At 45.2% G+C, this 23,310-nt stretch overlaps 1 protein-coding gene across 1 annotated transcript in view; it reads right to left on the bottom strand.

Annotated features, from left to right (window-relative positions):
• Nucleotides 1-23,310, bottom strand: part of LOC141091518 (cell surface glycoprotein CD200 receptor 1-like) — a 72,301-nt gene that overhangs the window by 8,591 nt on the left and 40,400 nt on the right. The window lies entirely within an intron of this gene.

The raw sequence follows: 23,310 nt of genomic DNA, 5'->3' as shown, positions 1-23,310 counted from the left end.
TGTGGGGGTCTGTACCGGCCTGCCGGGGGGCTGTGCCGGCCTGCCGGGGGGCTGTGCTGATGTCCGGGGGTCTGTGCAAGCATCGTCCGATGGGACTACAAGTCCCATCGGGCGATGCCTGCTACCATGACAGTGATTGACACATTAGCCAATGATGGGACAGTAGTAGTCCCATCATCCGGCTAATGTGTTAAATGTAAAAAAAAAAAAAAAAAAAAAAAAATTACATGCTACATACATACAACATGCATACTACATACATGCTACATTCATACTACATACTACATACATGCTACATTCATACTACATAAATACTACATGCAACATACATACTACATATATACTACATGCATGCTACATACATACTGCATGCTACATACATACCACATATATACTACATACATACTACATGCATGCTACATGCTACATACATAACACATATATACTACATGCATGCTACATACATACTACATACATACTACATATATACTACATGCATGCTACATACATACTGCATGCTACATGCATGCTACATACATACTACATACATACTACATATATACTACATGCATGCTACATACATACTACATGCTACATACATACTACATATATACTACATGCATGCTACATACATACTGCATGCTACATACATACTACATATATACTACATGCATGCTACATACTACATGCTACATACATACTACATATATACTACATGCATGCTACATACATACTACATGCATGCTACATACATACTACATGCTACATACATACCACATATATACTACATACATACAATACATTCATACAATACATACATAGACATACAGTACATATAACATAGAGTAACATACTTACCAATACTTGTCACATTGTTCCCCGAAGCCATTGTCTTTTCCGGGATAAATATTAACATAACAAACCACAAAAATACTCACCCACGATCCGAAGCAGTCCACGAGTGTGTCCCACGACGATCTTGGGTAGAGAACTGCAGCATCAGATGATGCTGCCGTTCTCTATGGGCTGCAGGAATCCAATGACGGAAGGTAGGTATCCTTCCGCACTGTATTCCTCCGCCACTTAAAAAAAAAAGTCCCTAGTCTCACTTTATGCCATTGCTGTGTGGGAAATTCCCACACAGCAATGGCATAAAGTGAGACTAGGGACTTTTTTTTTTAAGTGGCGGAGGAATACAGTGCGGAAGGATACCTACCTTCCGTCATTGGATTCCTGCAGCCCGTAGAGAACGGCAGCATCATCTGATGCTGCAGTTCTCTACCCAAGATCGTCGTGGGACACACTCGTGGACTGCTTCGGATCGTGGGTGAGTATTTTTGTGGTTTGTTATGTTAATATTTATCCCGGAAAAGACAATGGCTTCGGGGAACAATGTGACAAGTATTGGTAAGTATGTTACTCTATGTTATATGTACTGTATGTCTATGTATGTATTGTATGAATGTATTGTATGTATGTAGTATATATGTGGTATGTATGTAGCATGTAGTATGTATGTAGCATGCATGTAGTATGTATGTAGCATGCATGTAGTATATATGTAGTATGTATGTAGCATGTAGTATGTAGCATGCATGTAGTATATATGTAGTATGTATGTAGCATGCAGTATGTATGTAGCATGCATGTAGTATATATGTAGTATGTATGTAGTATGTATGTAGCATGCATGTAGCATGCAGTATGTATGTAGCATGCATGTAGTATGTAGTATGTATGTAGCATGCATGTAGTATATATGTGTTATGTATGTAGCATGTAGCATGCATGTAGTATGTATGTAGTATATATGTGGTATGTATGTAGCATGCAGTATGTATGTAGCATGCATGTAGTATATATGTAGTATGTATGTTGCATGTAGTATTTATGTAGTATGAATGTAGCATGTATGTAGTATGTAGTATGAATGTAGCATGTATGTAGTATGCATGTTGTATGTATGTAGCATGTAATTTTTTTTTTTTTTTTTTTACATTTAACACATTAGCCGGATGATGGGACTACTACTGTCCCATCATTGGCTAATGTGTCAATCACTGTCATGGTAGCAGGCATCGCCCGATGGGACTTGTAGTCCCATCGGACGATGCCTGCACAGCCCCCCGGCAGGCCGGCACAGCCCCCCGGCAGGCCGGCACAGCCCCCCGGCAGGCCGGCACAGCCCCCCGGAGCCTGCACAGCCCCCCGGCAGGCCGGCACAGCCCCCCGGCAGGCCGGCACAGCCCCCCGGAGCCTGCACAGACCACCGGCAGGCCGGCACAGACCACCGGAGCCTGCACAGACCCCCTGGCAGGCCGGCACAGCCCCCCGAAAGGCCCGTACAGACCCCAGAGAGGCTGTACAAGGGCAGGAAAGGGTTTTTTTTATTCCGATACCGGAAGTCCCATAGACTTGAATGGGACTTCCGGTATCGGAATCGGCGATACCGATACTTTTTTTAAAGATCGGCCGATACCATCCGATACGATACTTTGAAGTATCGGACGGTATCGCTCAACTCTAACCACAATATAACAAAGAGATCCGCAAGAAATAATAACACATGTGGGACAATGTTGAAGGTGTCAATGATACACTTAGAGTGGTGGGTGGAGAAGGACTTCCTGGCAGAAAGGGTACAGTATCACCAGGTATATACCAGGTATATATAACATAGTTTAAACACTAAAAATGTACATCTATATATTCAGGAGTATTGTTGAGCCACCCCGCTAGTGTTCCAGTTCGTTTTGGTTGGTCGAACACGAGGCAAGTTTGTCGAATGTTTGTCGAACGTTCGACGAACAACGTCGAACACCATTGAAAACAATGGCAGGCAAGCACAAACACATACAAACACATAGAAAACAATTACAAAACACCTTAAAAGGTGTCCCAAAGCAGACAAAATGCTCAGAATACAAAAATAACATATGGAAAACGGCAACTACATATAGAAAAGAGGTGGAGGAGTAAAATGAGGAGGAGGAGACACAGATATAGGCATGTCATGCCCTTATGAAGTCAAGAAAGGCTGGAATAAAAATGTAAAATACCAAAAAAAAAGTAAAAATCTGAAAACTAAGACGATCATATACCGTCGGACTTCCCATCATAAATTAGGCCAACTGCCGATCGGGCGGCATTATTCCCACGAACCTCTGAACAGCGTCAATGAAGGCAAAGTATTTGGGTTCCGGGGGCAGTATGGTTGCAAAGCTGAACTTTAAAGGAATGTCCAGAAGGGCACCACTAGGAGTGGAGCCTGCGGCTTAATTCGACTCCACCCGGGAAACCTCAACCATGCAAGCTACAGAAAAGATTGACAAATTGCAAGCTTTCTTGATTCTGTGGGTGGTGGTGGATGTCCGTTTTTAGTTGTGCTAGCGATTTGTCAGCTTAATTCTGTTAACGAAAGAAACTCCGGCATGCCCCCGTGGTACGCGTCAAGCTTACTAGAGGGACACGCGAGGCTCTGGCCCTTACATGTCCGGGGCTGCATGCGCGCTACACTGAAAGGTCCAGCATGTGTCACTTACAGGTGCAGATAACCCGCTGAACCCCGTTAGTGATGGGGATCTGGGATTACAATTCTTCTCCGCGAACGAGGATTTCCCAGTAAGTGCAGGTCAACCGGAATTAAGCCTAACCGGCATTCCAGAAAAAATGAAAAAATTAAGTGTCCAAACCACAGGTGCTGTAGCTTGCTTAACAGCTGGGCTCCTATGCTGAGTAGCACGCAGTTCTTACATAAACAGGCGGCATAGCTTGGTTCACTGGTGGGCTCCTCTGCTGAGTAGCAGACAGTGCTACAAGGACCAAAAGGATTTTCTGGACAAGATGCGGTAAAAAATAATTAGAAACACACACGGTGTAGCTCCTTGACAGGTGTACTACACAGCTTGCTACCACACACCGCTACTATGCCATGAAACAGTCTACTAACATTGAAAACCATTATTAATGTGAAAATGAAGTTACGCTTTTGGTGAACGAACCGTACTCGAACGGAACCTCGAACAGCCGAATTTTAAGCAAAGTGTTCGAGTTCGACGAACGGCTCGAACACCGCCCAAAACAGCTGGAATTTTAACTTGGCAAACAGGTCGACTCGAACACCGCTCATCTCTAATCAGGAGGCAGACTCAGATGTTCTCAGGCCCAGTATGGATTCGACAAGATTGTAGAAAGTTGAGAAAGGGTACAGTATCACCGGATAACAGGTATATATAGCATAGTTTAAACATTAAAAACATATGTCTATATATCAGGAGTCAGACTCAGATGGTCTCAGGACCAGTATCAATTCGACCTGATTGTAGAAAGTTGAGAAAGGGTACAGTATCACTGGATAGCAGGTATATATAGCATAGTATAAACATTAAAAATCTGCGTGTATATTTCCGTAGTCTGACAAAGACACTCACAGCCTCAGTATGGATTAGACAAGAATCTAAAAAGTAGAAAAAGGGTTATGTATTCGAAGCATACACCAGTATACACTGTTGGGGTATTTTTCAATCTTCATATATATTTCAGTCTCAGTAAGACAGTCCAGACTCTCCACAAGAGGAAACGAGATGGATACAAGAACAGACGGAAAGTCGACTGATTGCAGAAATCTTTGAATTACTAATCACGGTAAAAACTCCCGGGAGAATTCTCAGAGGCGATGCTGACCCTCAATTACTTTGTCTGTGGAGACAGCGAAAACCCATCACCGTTACTCATCTCCATCAAATTGTGATCACAGGGACAGATGTAGACATTGTCCTCACTGCCTATCATGATCTGTCAGGTAATTTTGGAGTGCAAAAGACACAAGCCACAGGACGTAGGCGATCCTATTGGATTGGGATGAGAGGACACATTTAAAAATGTGGGCAGGAATGTCACACGTCTGTGAGTCGGAAAACCGTGAAAGCTGATAATAAACCACCACTGCATCTCATTGTGAGTCGACGTCCATAACAAATGGAAGCCATTGATCATCTGAAGATAGAGCCCAGCAGGACAGGGCATAGCTACGTCTTAACCATCATCTATCATTTCACCAAATTTGTATTGGCAGTCCCAGTGAAGTATTTAACAGGCCAAACTACACAGTGGTGGAGCAGGGAGAGGTAAGTATTGCAAGTGCTGATGCCCTGAGCAGGCAGGGGGGGCCCACTTGTGGGCGGCGGTACTGGCACAGGGCCCCTCATGGTACGCCAGTGTGTCTGATGGCGGGTGTGCACCCCCACCGTCAGAGACACTTGATTCTACTATGAGGGACCTTGTGCCAGTGCCGTTGCCAAAGAGTGTTCCCACCCACCTGTCCAGGGCAAAGGTACTCGCATGGGTGCGTGAGCCAGGTGGTGACCCCGGCCCTGTGGGGGGAGGCAGCCCAGTTAGGGAGGTGGAAAAATTGGAGTATGTTGATGCTGGACATTCAGCAGCTGCAAATGGAGTAATTGGAGAAGTCCGCGGAAGAGGAGGACAAAAGCAAGCCATTTTTCTGGCAACCTACGTGTCAGCAGGGGAGGGTGGGACAAAATCCTTTGAAACCCATGCATGGTTCATTTTAATGAAGGTTAAGTCATCCAGATTTTGGGTCGTCAGACAGGTCCTTTTTTCTGTCAGGATTGATCCAGCAGCACTGAAGACTCGTTCAGATAACACACTAGAAGCAGGGCAAGCGAGCTCCTGTAAGGCATATTGTACCAATTCAGGCCAGATGTCAAGTTTACTGGCCCAATAGTCAAAGGGGAATGACCGGTGAGGGAGAACATCGATATGGGAGAAGTAGTTTGTTACCATAGTTGACAACTTCTGTCTCCTGTCACTTTCGATCGATGCAGTATTACCAGTCGTGTGAGTGGTACTTGAAAAATCAGTCCACAACATGGTCATGAAACCCCTGTGTCCAACGCCACTTCGGCTGTGTGCACCACGTACAACTCTTCCATGTTGCCCCCTACGGCTCGTTGGAAAAACATCACCACCGCTGTGTGCTGGGAATGCCTCAAACAAAGGGTTTACCAGAGTTGCTTGTTTGTTAGCCAATATTAGCTCTAGGTTCTCTTGTGGCATGATGTTTCGGAATTTGCCTTTATAGCGTGGATCCAGGATGCTGGCCAACCAGTAGTCGTCATCGTTCATCATTTTGGCAATGTGTGGGTCCCTTTTTAGGATCTGCAAGGCAGAATCAGACATGTGGGCCAATGTTCCAGGTGTCAATGACGCACTGCGAGTGCTGGGTGGAGGAGCACTTTCTGGCAAATCAACATCCCTCCAGTCACGCACAAACCCTGTACTTGACCTTGCCACGCCAATATTTTTTCTTGCCCCCTGAGAAGCATCCTCCTCCCCAAAATAATCATCCCCATCATCCTCCTCTTCTTCCTCCACCTCGTCCACGAGACTTCCCTGAGCAGACAATGGCTGACTGTCATCAAGGCTTCCCTCCTCCTCTTCCTCCTCAGCTGCAGACGCCTGCTCCTTAATGTGCATCAAAGTTAGCATGAGCAGACGCATAAGTGGGATGCTCATGCATATGATGGCGTCGTCTGCGCTTACCAGCCGTGTGCATTCCTCAAAACACTGAAGGACTTTACAGAGGTCTTTCAGCTTCGACCACTGCACACCAGACAACTCCATGTCTGCCTGCAAACTGCCTGCCCGTGTATCCTCCCACAAATGAATTACAGCCTGCCACTGTTCGCACAGCCTCTGAACCATGTGCAGGGTGGAGTTCCACCTTGTTGCAACGTCGATAATTAGACGGTGCTTGCAAAGGTGGAGCAATCGCTGCAGCTTCTGCATACGACTGGAGTGTACAGGCGACCGGCGGATCTGCGAGCACAGTCTTCGCACCTTCTGGAGCAGGGCTAACTCCGGATAATTGTTGAGGAAGCACTGCACCACCAGGTTCAAGGTGTGAGCTAGGCAAGGTACAGTTGTGGCCAAAAGTATTGACACCCCTGCAATTCTGTCAGATAATTCTCAGTTTCTTCCTGAAAATGATTGCAAACACAAATTCTTTGGTATTATTATCTTCATTTAATTTGTCTTAAATGAAAAACCACAAAAAGAATTGTCCTAAAGCCAAATTGGATATAATTCCACACCAAACATAAAAAAGAGGGTGGAAAAAAGAATTGGCACTGTTCGAAAAATCATATGATGCTTCTCTAATTTGTGTAATTAACAGCACCTGTAACTTACCTGTGGCACCTAACAGGTGTTGGCAATAACTAAATCACACTTGCAGCCAGGTGACATGGATTAAAGTTGACTCAACCTCTGTCCTGTGTCCTTGTGTGTACCACATTGAGCATGGAGAAAAGAATGAAGACCAAAGAACTGTCTGAGGACTTGAGAAACCAAATTGTGAGGAAGCATGAGCAATCTCAAGGCTACAAGTCCATCTCCAAAGACCTGAATGTTCCTGTGTCTACCGTGCACAGTGTCATCAAGAAGTTTAAAGCCCATGGCACTGTGGCTAACCTCCCTAGATGTGGGCGGAAAATAAAAATTGACAAGAGATTTCAACGCAAGATTGTGCGGATGTTGGATAAAGAACCTCGACTAACATCCAAACAAGTTCAAGCTGCCCTGCAGTCCGAGGGTACAACAGTGTCAACCCGTACTATCCGTCGGCGTCTGAATGAAAAGGGACTGTATGGTAGGAGACCCAGGAAGACCCCACTTCTTACCCCGAGACATAAAAAAGCCAGGCTGGAGTTTGCCAAAACTTACCTGAAAAAAGCCTAAAACGTTTTGGAAGAATGTTTTCTGGTCAGATGAGACAAAAGTAGAGCTTTTTGGGCAATGGCATCAACATAGAGTTTACAGGAGAAAAAAAGAGGCATTCAAAGAAAAGAACACGGTCCCTACAGTCAAACATGTCGGAGGTTCCCTGATGTTTTGGGGTTGCTTTGCTGCCTCTGGCACTGGACTGCTTGACCGTGTGCATGGCATTATGAAGTCTGAAGACTACCAACAAATTTTGCAGCATAATGTAGGGCCCAGTGTGAGAAAGCTGGGTCTCCCTCAGAGGTCATGGGTCTTCCAGCAGGACAATGACCCAAAACACACTTCAAAAAGCACTAGAAAATGGTTTGAGAGAAAGCACTGGAGACTTCTAAGGTGACCAGCAATGAGTCCAGACCTGAATCCCATAGAACACCTGTGGAGAGATCTAAAAATGGCAGTTTGGAGAAGGCACCCTTCAAATATCAGGGACCTGGAGCAGTTTGCCAAAGAAGAATGGTCTAAAATTCCAGCAGAGCATTGTAAGAAACTCATTGATGGTTACGGAAGCGGTTGGTCGCAGTTATTTTGGCTAAAGGTTGTGCTACCAAGTATTAGGCTGAGGGTGCCAATACTTTTGTCTGGCCCATTTTTGGAGTTTTGTGTGAAATGATCGATGTTTTGCTTTTTGCTTCATTCTCTTTTGTGTTTTTTCATTTAAGACAAATTAAATGAAGATAATAATACCAAAGAATTTGTGTTTGCAATCATTTTCAGGAAGAAACTGAGTATTATCTGACAGAATTGCAGGGGTGTCAATACTTTTGGCCACAACGGTATGTGTCTGAGTTTTGGAAGGGCTATGGCTGCCACAAAATTCCGGCCGTTATCATGTAGACTGCCCAGTCATGACTCAGTTTGTCGCTGCAAGTAGTCGGCCAGTACCTCCGCGGTGTGTCTGTTGTCGCCCAAACACATCATCTTCAACACAGCCTGCTGACGCTTACCACTAGCTGTTTGATAGTGGGACACCTCGTGTGCAACACTGGCTGCTGCGGATGGAGTGCTCGTGCGACTGCGCTCTGTGGATGAGCTTTCGCTTCTGGAGGAGGAGGGTCAAACGCCTACAGCCAACTGTTTCCTATACCGTGGGCTAGACAGCACTGTCCCACCGCCGTTGTCCCCTGTGGACCCTGCATCCACCACATTAACCCAGTGCGCAGTGATGGACACGTAACGGCCCTGGCCATGCCTACTGGACCATGCATCTGTTGTGAGGTGCACCTTTCCACTCACTGATTGCTTGAGTGCATGGACAATGCGGTCTTTCACATGCACGTGGAGGGCTGGGATGGCTTTTCACGAAAAGAAGTGCCGACTGGGTAGGTCATAGCATGGTACTGCATAGGCCATGAGCTCGCCGAAAGCTTTGCTTTCAACCAACCGGTAGGGCATCATCTCTAACGAGATTAGATTGGCAATGTGGGCTTTCAAAGCCAGTGTACGCGGATGAGAGGATGAGTACTTTCTTGTCCTACTCAGAGTCTCTGGTAGGGTGAGCTGGACTTGAGAGCTGCATATGGTGGAACTAGCGGTGGACATGGCGGACTGAGAGAGGGTTGGTGATGTTGATGTTGTTGGTGGTGTTGCTGATGGCCTAGATTCACTCTTTCGTAGCAATAACATTCTGATTCCATGACTGCTTTGCCCTTGCGACGACACCTCGACATTTGCTGCTGGTGGTGTTCTATCCGGTGGGATTACAGTGGGGGAAGCGATGTAGCGTTGCTGACTTCCTTCATTCGGAGCAGGTGCACATGTGGTACGTGAGGGTTGGTAGTCTGACCACGCTTGCAAGTGCATGGTGGTTAAATGTCTAAGCATGCAACTGGTATTCAAATTTCTCAGATTTTTCCCTCAGCTAAAGGTCTTTGCGCACTTCTTACAGATAACTTTTGCCTGATAATTAGGATTTTGTTCAAAAAAGTGCCACACTACACTTTTCCTACTATGGAAGACATTTTGAGACCTTGCACGCTGTGCTAATTTGACCGTCTGGCCAAGCTGTCCTGCAACTCTTTTGGTTTTTGTAACAGGTTTTTGGACAGCTACGGTCATGCCAGATAACAACTGTTGCGATGTCATTGCCTGCTGCGAATCCTCCTCCTCTTCTGAGCTATTGGCAGCGGCACCCTCTTCCCCCAATGGATGCCAATCTGGGTCAACAACTGGGTCATCCATCACCTCCTCTTCAATTTCATGTGCACCTTCCTCTGTGTCACCGTGTAAGGTGGTATTGTATGCAGGAAGGGGCACCTGAGTTTCATCAGGGTCTGATTCTGTCTCAGTACACTGCGAGGACAATGTAGTGCTCTGAGCGAATGTACCAGCAGAAAAATCTAGCAGTGGCTGTGCATCAGTGCACTCCATGTCAGATTCATCTTGGACTGGGGAATTCACGATTTTACTTGCTAACCCAGGCATGGTATGTGAAAAGAGCTCCATGGAGTAATCGGTAGTGTGGCCTGCCACATCCTTCACTTTTGGTAGGGATGAAGGACACAAGGAAAGGTGTTGTTCCTGACCAGGAGCCTCCACTGACAACTCAGTGCTTTTATTTTTTGAAACTTCAGAAGAGAAGGCGAGAGAGCTGGAGGCTGTGTCAGCAATGTAAGCCAAAACTTGTTCCTGAAGCTCTAAAAGTGGTTTACCTACTCCCAGAAAAGAGAGCCTTCGAGGCCTTGTGGAGCCAGACAATGACGCTGGCTCAACACCTCCTGCCTTAGGTGCTATTGTGCTTTTGCCACTACCAACAGATGCAACACCAACACCACCACCATTGGGACCAGCTGGCAACCCCCGCCCACTTCCATGGCGTCTTCCACCAGACTTCCTCATTTTTGTGAAAATGTACCCAAAATACCACCAGCTATATGGTACTGTAAAACAAGGTAGAAGGTGTATCTACTATTGGTGAGAATTTGATTCTCACTAGAGATTTGAGGACGCTGAACTATTGTCTCAGGCCCAGTAGAGATTACACCTCAATGTAAAGGGCCTGTCACACTAAGCGATATCGCTAGCAATATCGCTATAACGTCACTGGTTTTTGTGACGTTATAGCAATATCGCTAGTGATATCGCTATGTCTGATACTTACCTCCGACCGCTCCCCCGCTGTTTATCGCTGATCGCGCGAGAACGTCCTGGGCCGCTTCTCGTCGTCAGCTTCCTGCTTTGATGACGAGCAACGCGTGGACGCGGGCGGGAGAACGTCAGGATCACCTCGTCTGACAGGTAAGTAGCGACCCCCGACCCCTGCTATGTCGCTGGTGGGATCTGCCTGTGTGGCAGCTCACTAGCGACCACTTAGCGATGTACCAGCGATCCTGACCGCGTCATATCGCTGGTCGGGATTGCTGGTGCATCGCTAAGTGTGACAGTACCTTTACAGGCTGAAATTGGATGGTGTATGGCAAGGTGGAGGGTGTCTATAGTATTGGTGAGAATTTGAATCTCACTAGAGATTTGAGGACGCTGAACTATTGTATTGAGAGATTACACCTCAATATAACAGGCTGAAATTGGATGGTGAATGACAAGGTGGAGGGTGTCTATAGGATTGGTGAGAATTTGAATCTCACTAGAGATTTGAGCTACAGCGCCACCTATTGGTAGTAGCGATCCTACAAGTCACAATCAACCCTTTAACGAGTCTTGTAATATGACTTAGGATAAAAGCCAAATCAGAATCTCAATTTGATTCAGATTCTGATTTGGCTTTTATCCTAAGTCATATTACAAGACTCGTTAAAGGGTTGATTGTGACTTGTAGGATCGCTACTACCAATAGGTGGCGCTGTAGAGTAAAAGTCCTCTTTCTTTCTGAAGAGGCAATTTGCATATTATTTTCCCAGAGGAGCATTGCACGGCGAATAAGCCTCCTTACCTTGACAAGCCAGAGCTGGCATGTCACTCTCCGCAAGTAGAAACCTTACCTCTTAGACCTTAGAGATTTGAGGACGCTGAACTATTGTCTCAGGCCCAGGAGAGATTACACCTCAATATAACAGGCTGAAATCGGATGGTGTATGACAATGTGGAGGGTATCTATAGTATTGGTGAGAATTTGAATCTAACTAGAGATTTGAGGACGCTGAACTCAGGCCCAGGAGAGATTACACCTCAATATAACAGGCTGAAATTGGATGGTGTATGACAAGGTGGAGGGTGTCTATCAGGGGCATAACTAGAACTGATTGGGCCCCATAGCAAACTTTTAAACGGGGCTCCCTCAAAGACACACCCCCTTCAAGTCACACCCCCTTCAAGACGCACCCCCTTCAAGACGCACCCTCTTCCCGATAATGCATACTAGAGTCACAATAAGTAACAGAATTAGAAAGAGCAGGTAGACGGGGCAGCAGGTAGCTGTGGGCAGCAGGTAGCTGTGGAGAGCAGGTAGCTGTGGGCAGCAGGTAGCTGTGGGCAGCAGGTAGACGGGGCAGCAGGTAGACGGGGGGAGCAGTCGCCCTGCTTTCTCCGCTGCTGGCAAATTGATGGGCTGTGTCAGCGGCGGGCTGTGATCGGTGACAGGGTGAGGGGCGGGCTGTGTGGAGCGCTGTAGCTCTGCCTCTCTGCACATGCTGCTCTCTGTATAAGGTGGCATAGGAGCTGGAGGGAGCAGACTCCAGGAGCCCGGCTCTGAGCGCACACTCCGCACCATCCTCATAGGCAGCAGTGCAAGTGCTCACCACAGACAGCCAGGGACTGCACTGGCCACACTAGCCCGGGAGCCACCGTCACTGGACACTAGTTCGATCCCCTGCGTCTGGGGCAGGAAACTCCTCTGTATCCCTGGCGAGTGCGGATATTACACCCATATCCGGAATATCACCGACATCACCCAGGACCTTACTGGCATTGTGCACATGCTGAAGCCCAGCATTGCCCCATCTCCATGACTCAGTGGCAGTGAAGACAGACATGTGTGCCCTCACCATGGAGCTGCTGGCTGGAGTTATTGCTCTGCACTTTTCAGGATGCTCAGTGTCAGGACAAGAAGGTAAGAGCCCAGCGGCTCGTATACAGAGCCATCCCCAGTGCAGGCTGCACTCCCTGCCTCTAGACTCTGCTGGATCTTGTCACATCTGCACTAAACCAAAGGTTTACAATCCTCCAGCGCCTTGTGCGGGGTGCTCCGTGTTGTGGAGCAGAGGATGTCTCCCCCGAGTGTTACCCAGAGTCCCACCAGAGTCCCAGGGACCCTTAATAGCAGTATTGCAGGGAAAGCAGAGCTAGGGTGGCATGTGTGGGGCATGGGGCTGAGGCTGGCAGCAGTGCCCGGTGCCTGCGATCCTGGCTGCCACTCTGCATGTGCTGGCAGTCTGCTGGGGAGAGAGAGGGGAAGTGACAGCTCAGAGACCTCCATCTGCACCAGGAGAGACATACTAGCCCTCCGTCAGGCGCAATATAGATTCTCCTCAGTTCATGCGCAATGTGCCTGACAAGCACAGGTCAGAAAACCACCTATAGTAGCTACATATTTCAATTTCAGGACTATAGAAGTAGTCAGTGACCTTCATAGGAATGTATTAAAAGAGATTACACCAAATCAGATGCAAAAAAAAACATTTATTAACCATAAACTTATTAAAACTAAAAGTACCACTTTTCGGTAGTACCGCCAAATAGGCTCCAGTTATCTTTACTTAACTATTGCTTAAATATAAAATTATGGAAAAAAAATTAAAGGATATTGCACTTAGATGTTACTTAATTATTTTCTACTCATCTTCAGTGGTTTCAATTGCAGCAGAAGCAGCACAGGTACACTTAGAAAAGCAAGGCTGGCAGACGAAAGTTGCATGGGAAAGGCAGATTGATTCTTTACATATTTTGCAGTCATATTTAGAAAGCCTTCTGAAACCAGATACAAATGAGCAGGTAGTACAACTGCGTCTTTTAGAAGGTGGTAGAGTCGGTGTTTGTTCTGGAACGTCCTTGGGACGTCCTTTGTATTTTTATCTTTGCCCAAATAATAAGCTAGATCTGTGTCTGTTTCCTCTGTATCAGTGTCATCACCATCCTGCTCTGTTCCAGAATCAGTGTTACATTCTGCTACCTCATCTTCAGATGAAATGTCACTAGATTCCTCTAAATCCTCAGTTACTGCTGGTTCTTCCTCATCATCTTCTAACAAAAAAATCTTCATTTCTTCTAAATGAAGGGGTTTAGATGAATCATACTGTTTTCTGGCCATTGCAGCAGAAAATCTGAAGCAAGAGAGAAAGAGTATGTGTTAGGGCGCAATGTGCCTTAGAAGCCACCCTCCTTTTGTCTAAGAAAACAGTACTTATGTACACTAACTTAGCATTAATCCTTCATAAAACAAGCTAAATACACAATCGTGATGAATAAAAAAAGAAAATACTAACCTTTCAATTTGTGTTGAAATCAGGCGCAATGTGCCTGAGAAGCCAAAGTGTTGATATCTGCTCACTAGAAGGTCTGCTGAGTCACTGTGATATCAGGTTTCACAGAGCCTGTAGAGTCAGGAGATAACTAGGAGGGGTGGGGTTTTCTGATAAGTGGGCAAGGAGAGAGAAGTGAAACTAATTACTGTGTGCCTGTCAGATCTATTGCGCCTGATGGAGGGCTAGAGTGCCTGTTTGCACCTGACATCTCCAAAAATGGAGTTCTAAGCCCGATGTGAGTGTACAGTGGCCCTGGGTAGAAGTAGAAAGCTAGAGCTGACATTACCATTAGTAGCTCCATGTGAAGTGTTGTGATGCGGGCATAGGAGGACTGGATCGGCACCAGAGAGGAGGTGTGTGCAGACATTACTGTCCAGGCTGGATAAAGATCAAGCCTCCGATCCCATGGCTGTGTCCTGCAGTGAAGTCCTGACCCCATTATGTGGGGTGTCCACAGCTCCATTCTGCTGCCAGCCACCTTGATCTCTGCCTTTCATTCAGCGGAACTTGTCAATAAGATTAGACCCCATTGTATGAGTGGTTGTGGGGTGAGGGTACAATGGCTAAATGCACACACAGCCTGCTCTCTGCACTTCACACTCCACCCGCAGATAACATAAACCCCATGTACAGGTGTCATCAGAGCATGTGACGGATACCTCCATGCAGAGCAATGCGCCGCCAGGATATAGCGCCATGTTACAGGAGGGGGCACTACAAGTGTCAGCATGCCCTGCAGCCCCACTACAGGACTTACACAGTACACACAGGGCAGTGATGTAACCACCAGTGCTCACCGTCCACTCCCGTCCCGTGTTAAGATGCGACGCACGAGTCACAGGAGAAAAAAATTATATGAGGCACGTGTACTGCGCATGCATCATCTCCTACACACCGCCCCTGAGCTTCACTGCAGCTGGAGATGGGAGGAGAGAGCTCCCCTGCTGGTGACAGGGTGTAATAGCACAGGCTCACTGCTGGCGTCTAGGAGGATTAGTGACTGAGGGGATTCACAGCAGCGGCTGAAGCTGAGGAGCAGCCCCATAATAACGCGCAACACGGGGGAATGGCAGCACAGCACTACCGGGTAGCGCCGATCGGAGCCGGGGACCCGGGCGGGCCCCTGTATGGGCCGGGCCCCAAAGCAACCGCTTCGGCTGCTACCCCGGTAGTTACGCCCCTGGTGTCTAAAGTATAGTATTGGCGAGAATTTGAATCTCACTATAGGTTTGAGGACGCTGAACTATTGTCTCAGGCCCAGGAGAGATTACACCTCAATGTAACAGGCTGAAATTGGATGGTGAATGACAAGGTGGAGGGTGTCTATAGGATTGGTGAGAATTTGGATCTCACTATAGATTTGAGGACGCAGAACTATTGTCTCAGGCCCATGAGAGATTACACCTCAATGTAACAGGCTGAAATTGGATGGTGAATGACAAGGTGGAGGGTGTCTATAGGATTGGTGAGATTTTGAATCTCACTATAGATTTGAGGACGCAGAACTATTGTCTCAGGCCCAGGAGAGATTACGCCTCAATGTAACAGGCTGAAATTGGATGGTGAATGACAAGGTGGAGGGTTTCTATAGGATTGGTGAGAATTTGGATCTCACTAGAGATTTGAGGACGCTGACAATGATGCTCTCAGTCCAAGTATGGATGCAGGCAGCCTAATAAGCAGGACTGCTGCCCACACAAAAGGGTGGAAAAATGAACCCTTGGTAACTGTGCAGAAAAGAGGAAGAAAAGTATTTTGCTTTTAAAAAAGCCATTTGCACAGCAGTGTACAAACAGCAATGCAGCTATCAGGGAGCCTTATAAGGCAGCCTAACAACCAACAGAGATGATGCACAAAAATATATCCTCCCCTGCAGCGTCGGACTGGAACACCTTGGGCCCACCAGAGAAAATCATTCTTGGGGCCCACTATGTAGCTGCATAGAGTTAAATACCAGACCACCAATTATGCGGTAAAACACGCTAATATCCGGGTATAATATAAGGTTGTACATGTCTTAATTATGTAGCAGGAGTTGGGGTAGCCCCCTCATAGAATATAAAGCAGCCCCCTCACATAGTATAATGCAGCCATCTCATAGAATATAATACTGCCCCCCTCATAGGGTATAATACTGCCCCCCTCATAGGGAATAATGCACCCCCTCATAGGGTATAATACTGCCCCCCTCATAGGGTATAATACTGCCCCCCTCATAGGGTATAATGCACCCCCTCATAGGGAATAATGCTGCCCCCTCATAGGGTATAATACTGCCCCCCTCATAGGGTATAATGCTGCCCCCTCAGGGTATAATGCTGCCCTCCTCATAGGGTATAATGCACCCCCTCATAGGGAATAATGCTGCCCTCCTCATAGGGTATAATGCTGCCCCCTCATAGGGTATAATGCTGCCCCCTCATAGGGTATAATACTGCCCCCCTCATAGGGTATAATACTGCCCCCCTCATAGGGTATAATGCTATATAGATATATAGATATAGAGTTAGATAGATATAGATAGAAAGATAGATGTAGAAATAGATAGATATAGAGATAGATAGTAGATAATGGATAGAAAGTAGATAATGGATAGATATAGATAGAAAGATTCATAGAGATAGATATAAATATAGATATAGAAAGAAATATAGATAGATAGATAGATCGATAGATAGATAGATATAGAGATAGATAGCCATAGATAGAAAGATATAGAGATAGATAGATATATAGATAGAGATAGATAATAGATAGAGATATACAGATATAATAATAATAATAATAATATAGACATATATAGATAGATATAGAGATAAATATATATAGATAGATGGCTATAAATAAAAATAGATATAGAGATATATATAGAGATAGATATAGAGATAATAGATATAGAGATAGATAGATATAGAGATAGATATAGAGACAAATAGATATAGAAAGATAGATATAGAGATAGATATAGAGATAATAGCTAGATATAGAGATATGTATAGAGATAGATAGATATAGAGTTAGAAAGATAGATAGATAGAGATAGCTAGATAGATAGATGGATAGATAGATATAGATAATAGAGATAATAGATAGATATAATAGATAGATATAGAGATAGATATAGAGATAGATGGATAGATCAATAGATAGATAGATAAAGAGAGAGAGATGGAGATAGAGATAGATAATGAGATATAGAGATAGATATAGAGATATAGTGTTAGATAGAAAGATAGATATAGAGATAGATAGATAGATAGATATAGAGATAGATATGGATATAGAGATAACAGATATAGAGATAGATAGATATAGAGATAGATAGATAGATATAGAGATAGATAGATAGATATAGAGATAATATATAGATAGATAGATAGATATAGAGATAATATATAGATAGCTATAGAGAGAGATATAGAGATAGATATAGAGAGAAACAGATATAGATATAGAGATAGATAGGTAGATAGATATAGAGATAATAGATATAGAGATAGATATAGATATAAAGATAGAGACAGAGAGAGCGGTAGATAGAGAGAGAGATAGAGAGAGAGATAGATATAGAGAGAGATAGATACAGAGATCGATAAATAGATAGAGAGATAGATATAGATATAGATAATAGATAGAGATAGATAGATAAAGATAGATAATAAATATAGAGATAACAGATAGATATAGAGATAGAGTAAGATAAAAAGATATAGAGATAGGTAGATATAGATAATAGAGATAGCTAGATAGATAGACATAATAGATAGATATAGATATAGATAGATATAGAGATAGATAGAAAGATAGATATAGAGATAGATGTAGAGATAGAAAGATAGATATAGAGATAGAGCGATAGATAGATAGAGATATATATAATAGATAGAGATAAATAGATAGATAGATATAGAGATAGATAGATAGATATAGAGATAGAAAGATAGATATACAGAGAGATAGATATAGATATAGAGATAAATAGATAGATAGATATAGAGAGATATAGAGAGAAATAGATATAGATATAGAGATAATAGATATATATAGAGATAGATAGATATAGATATAGAGAGAGATAGATACAGAGAAAAGATATAGAGATAAATAGATAGAGAAAGATAGATATATAGATATAGAGATAGAAAGATAGATATACAGAGAGATAGATATAGAGATAGATAGAGATATATAGATAGATAGCTATAGAGATAGATATAGAGAGAAATAGATATAGATATAGAGATAGATATAGAGATAGATATATAGATATAGATATAGAGATAGAGCGATAGATAGCGACAGATATAGATATAGAGATAGATACAGAGAAAAGATATAGAGATAGATAACGGATAAATAGATAGATAGGTATAGAGATAGATAGATATAGATATTAGATAGATATATATATATATATAGATAAAGATAGATAGATGGTAGCTAGATAGATAATATAGAGATAATAGATATAGAGATAGATAGAGTAAGATAGATAGATAGAGATAGATAGACATAATAGATAGATATAGAGATATATATAGAAAGATATAGAGATAGATGTAGAGATAGAAAGATAGATATAAAGATAGAGCGATAGATAGAGATAGATATAGAAATAGATATAGATAATAGATAATAGATAGATATAGATAATAGATAGAAAGATAGATAAAAGAGAGATAGAGAGAGAGATATATAGAGATATATAGAGATAGATAGAGAGAGACAGATAGAGAGAGCGAGAGAGATATAAAAACAAAACAAAACACAATACTCACCTCTCCTCCTCGCTCCCACGCTGATCCCGGCTTCAGTGTCAGGAGCTGCCCCCTCTGCCAGACACACAGCGGGTGCGCGATGTAGTGACGTCATCGCGCACTGGCTGTGAGCCAGGAGCAGAGAGGACTGAGGGCGGCGCCGGCCCTGATTTACAGCTGTCGTCTGCAGAGCGGCTTACTGGGCTGGGGGCGGGGCCTCTGGGGGTGGAGACCTGCTTCGCAGTGAATATTCATTTCTCTTTAGCAGCGGGGACAGGGGCTCCTGCCTCCTGACACCCGCTGCTACTCCGCTGGCAGGGGCCCCCATAGCAGCTGCATGGTGTGCGACACACCATTGGCTGGGGGCCCCTGGAGCAGCGGGGGCCCTAGGCAACTCCTGGCCCTGTATGCCAGCAGGTGCCAGGGCCCACCAGATGCCAGGGCCCACCGGAGAATCCTCCGGTTCTCCGGTGGGCCAGTCCGACGCTGCTCCCCTGTCACTGCACACAGAGTGTTGTGTTGTAAGTGGAAATCGCTACCAGCAGAAGCAGTTTTTGGGTTCTTCTTCCCTGCCTAACGCTCTCCCTTATTCTGAATCAGCAGCAGTTCTCCCTATGCTAAGATCGGCATAAGCAAGATGGCGGTCGGGGTTCACGCCCTTTTATAGCCCCTGTGACGCCACACAAAGCCAGCCAATCACTTGCATGCCCTTCTCAAAGATGGTGGTGACCGATGCCTATGTCATCGCATTGCCCACAGTGTGCGTCCTCCATCATTGGCTGAAAAAGGGTGCTGGAAGCATCTTTTGAAACGCGACTTTGGCGCTCTGGTCGCCGACCTTGTGGCCGACCTCACGCTATGGTCGGGTTTCATTTCATGAAACCCGACTTCAGCGAAAGTCACCGACTTTTCAATATGACCGACCCGTTTCACTCAACTCTATGTCACTAGAGGGCAATTGTGGGGAAAAAAAATTATTAATAATCTCAGTGCGTCAGATATGGGTGAATCCAATGGGAATCACACCCAGAACTGACTCATTGCTTGGTCATTCTTGGAGTCAAATCTGAACAGTACAGAGTGGTGGTATTGTCAGTGTTATTCACTATGTGTCGGCTTTGCAACCTCCTTCCCCTCAGCCAGCAGTCACCTCTGATGACAGGCATTAAGGTTTTAAAGGCTGGCTCAGGCGCCACAACCTGAGTATTCAGGTAGTTTGGTATCTACGCTAGTACAGTGGCGTAGCGTGGGGGAGTGGCACGTGTGTGGGGGCGGCACGGCGGCAGCAGCAGCAATTCCTCTCCTCTGTGGGAGAAGCGCGGAGGCACAGACACTGCGTCGTACGGAGCACGGTAAGTCGGCGCCGTGTGTGCTTGCTCCCCGGAGCGGGTGACCCTACTGGGCGGGACATGCTGCTGTCCTCGGCTGCGCTCTCACCGCACTAGTGATGTGTCGTTCATGAACGATCCGATTCAAAGAGCCGGCTCCCTGCTGTGAACAAAATGAGCTGACTCTGCAGGGTGAAGGAGCCGTTTTTTTTTTTTCCTGGCGCCTCAACAGCTTACTGAAGCCTGACTGTGACTCATCTGGGGGGAGGAGCAGTCAGGAGAGGACTGTGAATAAATGCAGGGCAGTTAACCCTACAGTCCCAAATATACACTGCCAGTTCCTCCATGGCATCCTCAGATTGGGCCAGGGTTACTAGTGGGGTACCACAGGGGTCTGTATTGGGCCCCCTACTATTTAATATATTTATTAATGATCTAGTGGATGGCTTACACAGTAAAATATCAGTATTTGCAGATGATACAAAACTATGTAAGGTAGTTAACACAAAGGAGGACAGTTTGCAGCTACAGACAGATTTGAGTAAATTGGAGAATTGGGCTGAAAAATGGCAAATGAGGTTTAACACAGATAAGTGTAAGGTTATGCACATGGGAAGGAGAAACAGATGCTAGAATTACTTACTAAATGGGAAACTGCTGGGGAAATCAAACATGGAAAAAGACTTAGGCATCTTAGTCAATAAGAAGCTAAATTGGAGTGCCCAGTGTCAGGCAGCTGCCACCAAAGCAAATAGGGTCATGGGATGCATTAGAAGAGGTCTGGGGACACGAGATGAAAACATAATTCTCCCTCTGTACAAGTCACTCGTCAGACCACACTTGGAGGATTGTGTGTAATTTTGGACGCCGGTGCTCAAGAAAGACATTACTGAACTTGAAAGGGTTCAAAGGCGAGCTACTAAAATGATAAATGGAGTTGGTTCACTACAATACCCAGAAAGGTTATCAAAATTAGGTCTATTTACTCTAGAAAAGAGAAGACTTAGCGGAGACCTAATATACAGTATATGTACAAGTATATCAGAGGGCAATACAGAGATCTCTCCAATGAACTGTTTGTACCAAGGACTGTGACAAGAACAAGGGGGCATTCTCTTCGTTTGGAGGAAAGACAATTTCTGCACCAGCATAGAAGAGGGTTCTTCACGGTAAGAGCAGTGAGGCTCTGGAATTCTCTTCCTGAGGAAGTGGTGATGGCCAACTCACTGAATGAACTTAAGAAAGGAATGGATGCTTTTCTTGTGAGTAACAGTATAGAAGGTTACGAATAACAGAATATTATAGGTAGATGGTTGACCCAGCTTAGGGGAAGGAATTTTTTTCCCTATGGAGAAAATTGGCTTCTACTCTGTGGGTTTTTTGCCTTCCCCAGGATCAACAATGCAGAACAGCTGCACTTAAAATAGGCTGAACTAGATGGACATAAGGTCTTCCTTCAGCCTTCAAAACTATGTTACTATATATGGCATGGAGCGACTCAGCACATTGTCATCATCATCTGCAATGATCCGTGCAATACCTTTAGTCCCGAATAAAGATCTACTTTACTGGCCCCTCATCCATGGCGTATACATACAGTATATAGTATGGGTAGGATGAGAGACTCAGCACATTGTTTGGTATATCATCTTCTCATAGTGTTAGGCCAGGTTCACATTGCGTTAATGGCCCTGCGTTTAAAGGGATCCGTTACATAGCAAATGGCACTAACGCTATGTAACGGACGCGTTAACGCACCCATTGGCTGCAATGCTACTAACGCATCCAAAATCGGCATGATGTGATACTTCATGACGCACCCCCGACTGCTGCAGACCGCGTTCAAGGGTACGTCATCAAGTAACGCATCATGCCGATTTTGGATGAGTTAGTATCATTGCGGCCAAAGGGTGCGTTAACGCATCTGCTACATAGCGTTAGTGCTGCTATGTAACGGATCCCGTTGAACGCAGGGCCAGGAGGATTCAGGACAACACTACAGGGAGGAGGATAGGCGACGGCAGTTGTTGCTGCTAAGGGCTCATACTCACTAGCGAGAGACTCACGTGATTCTCGTGTGAGTCTCTCGCATGGAAACCTGGCACTGCCACCAGCACTGGGACCGGAGCGTGCGGTTACATGTACTTCTATGCAGTCACCCCCTCCGGTCCGAGTGCCGGCGGCAGTGCCAAGTTTCCACGCGAGTCTCTCGCAAGTGAGTATGAGCCCTAAGGGTAGAGTAAGTAATATAAAGTGATTTTAGGCAAAACCTGTGGAGAGATCAGGTCCAGCTCCAATCATTATATAGGGTTAAGCTGGTTTCACACTTGCATATTTTGGCCGCACACAGATCCGTTTTCGTCACCACTGACTTTCAGTGATGACGGATGGGACTTGCGTGTGCATCCAGATGTCACCGTTTTCCCACAGATCCGCATGTCTGCATATTTTATCAGATGCACAAAAACGCAACTTGTTGCAGTTTTGTGTCATCTGAAAAACACACAGGCACAGGGACACGCACGGATCCGCAGCTACACGTCTGGAATTAACATGGAGCTCTATGGAGCACGGATCCAGGTGCTTCCGTGTGCAGGAATCCGTTTTGCGGCACTGAGCATGCTCGGAAGCGAGGGATGTGCTGTATGGGACCAGTATGCAGACATAATATAGACTATGCCCGCATGCTGCTCTGTCATACAGTGATCTTTCCTGCATCACTAGAAGGGCCTATGCCTTATGTTACAGTGTGGTAATGATAATAAAATGTATTGGGAGCATGTATATAACATGGGGGCTCCTGGTTAGGGGCTGCACGAGTGGGGCTGTGTTCACACTAGCGTTGTGGTACGGTACGTTGTGATGCGTAGCAATCCTGATCCAGATTACATCCCTATACTTAACATAGGGACGCACGGACCTGCGTTTGCATCAGGATCAGGATGCATCATGTGCACCAACACATATCACAGCACTTACTAATTCACAAAGGACATGAACAAAAAATGCCAC

This window comes from Dendrobates tinctorius, unplaced genomic scaffold (assembly GCF_039654945.1).
Source record: "Dendrobates tinctorius isolate UK_male_01 unplaced genomic scaffold, ASM3965494v1 ptg000054l, whole genome shotgun sequence".
Taxonomy (NCBI): Eukaryota; Metazoa; Chordata; class Amphibia; order Anura; family Dendrobatidae; genus Dendrobates; species Dendrobates tinctorius.
This window is presented reverse-complemented; position numbering and strand designations above follow the sequence as displayed.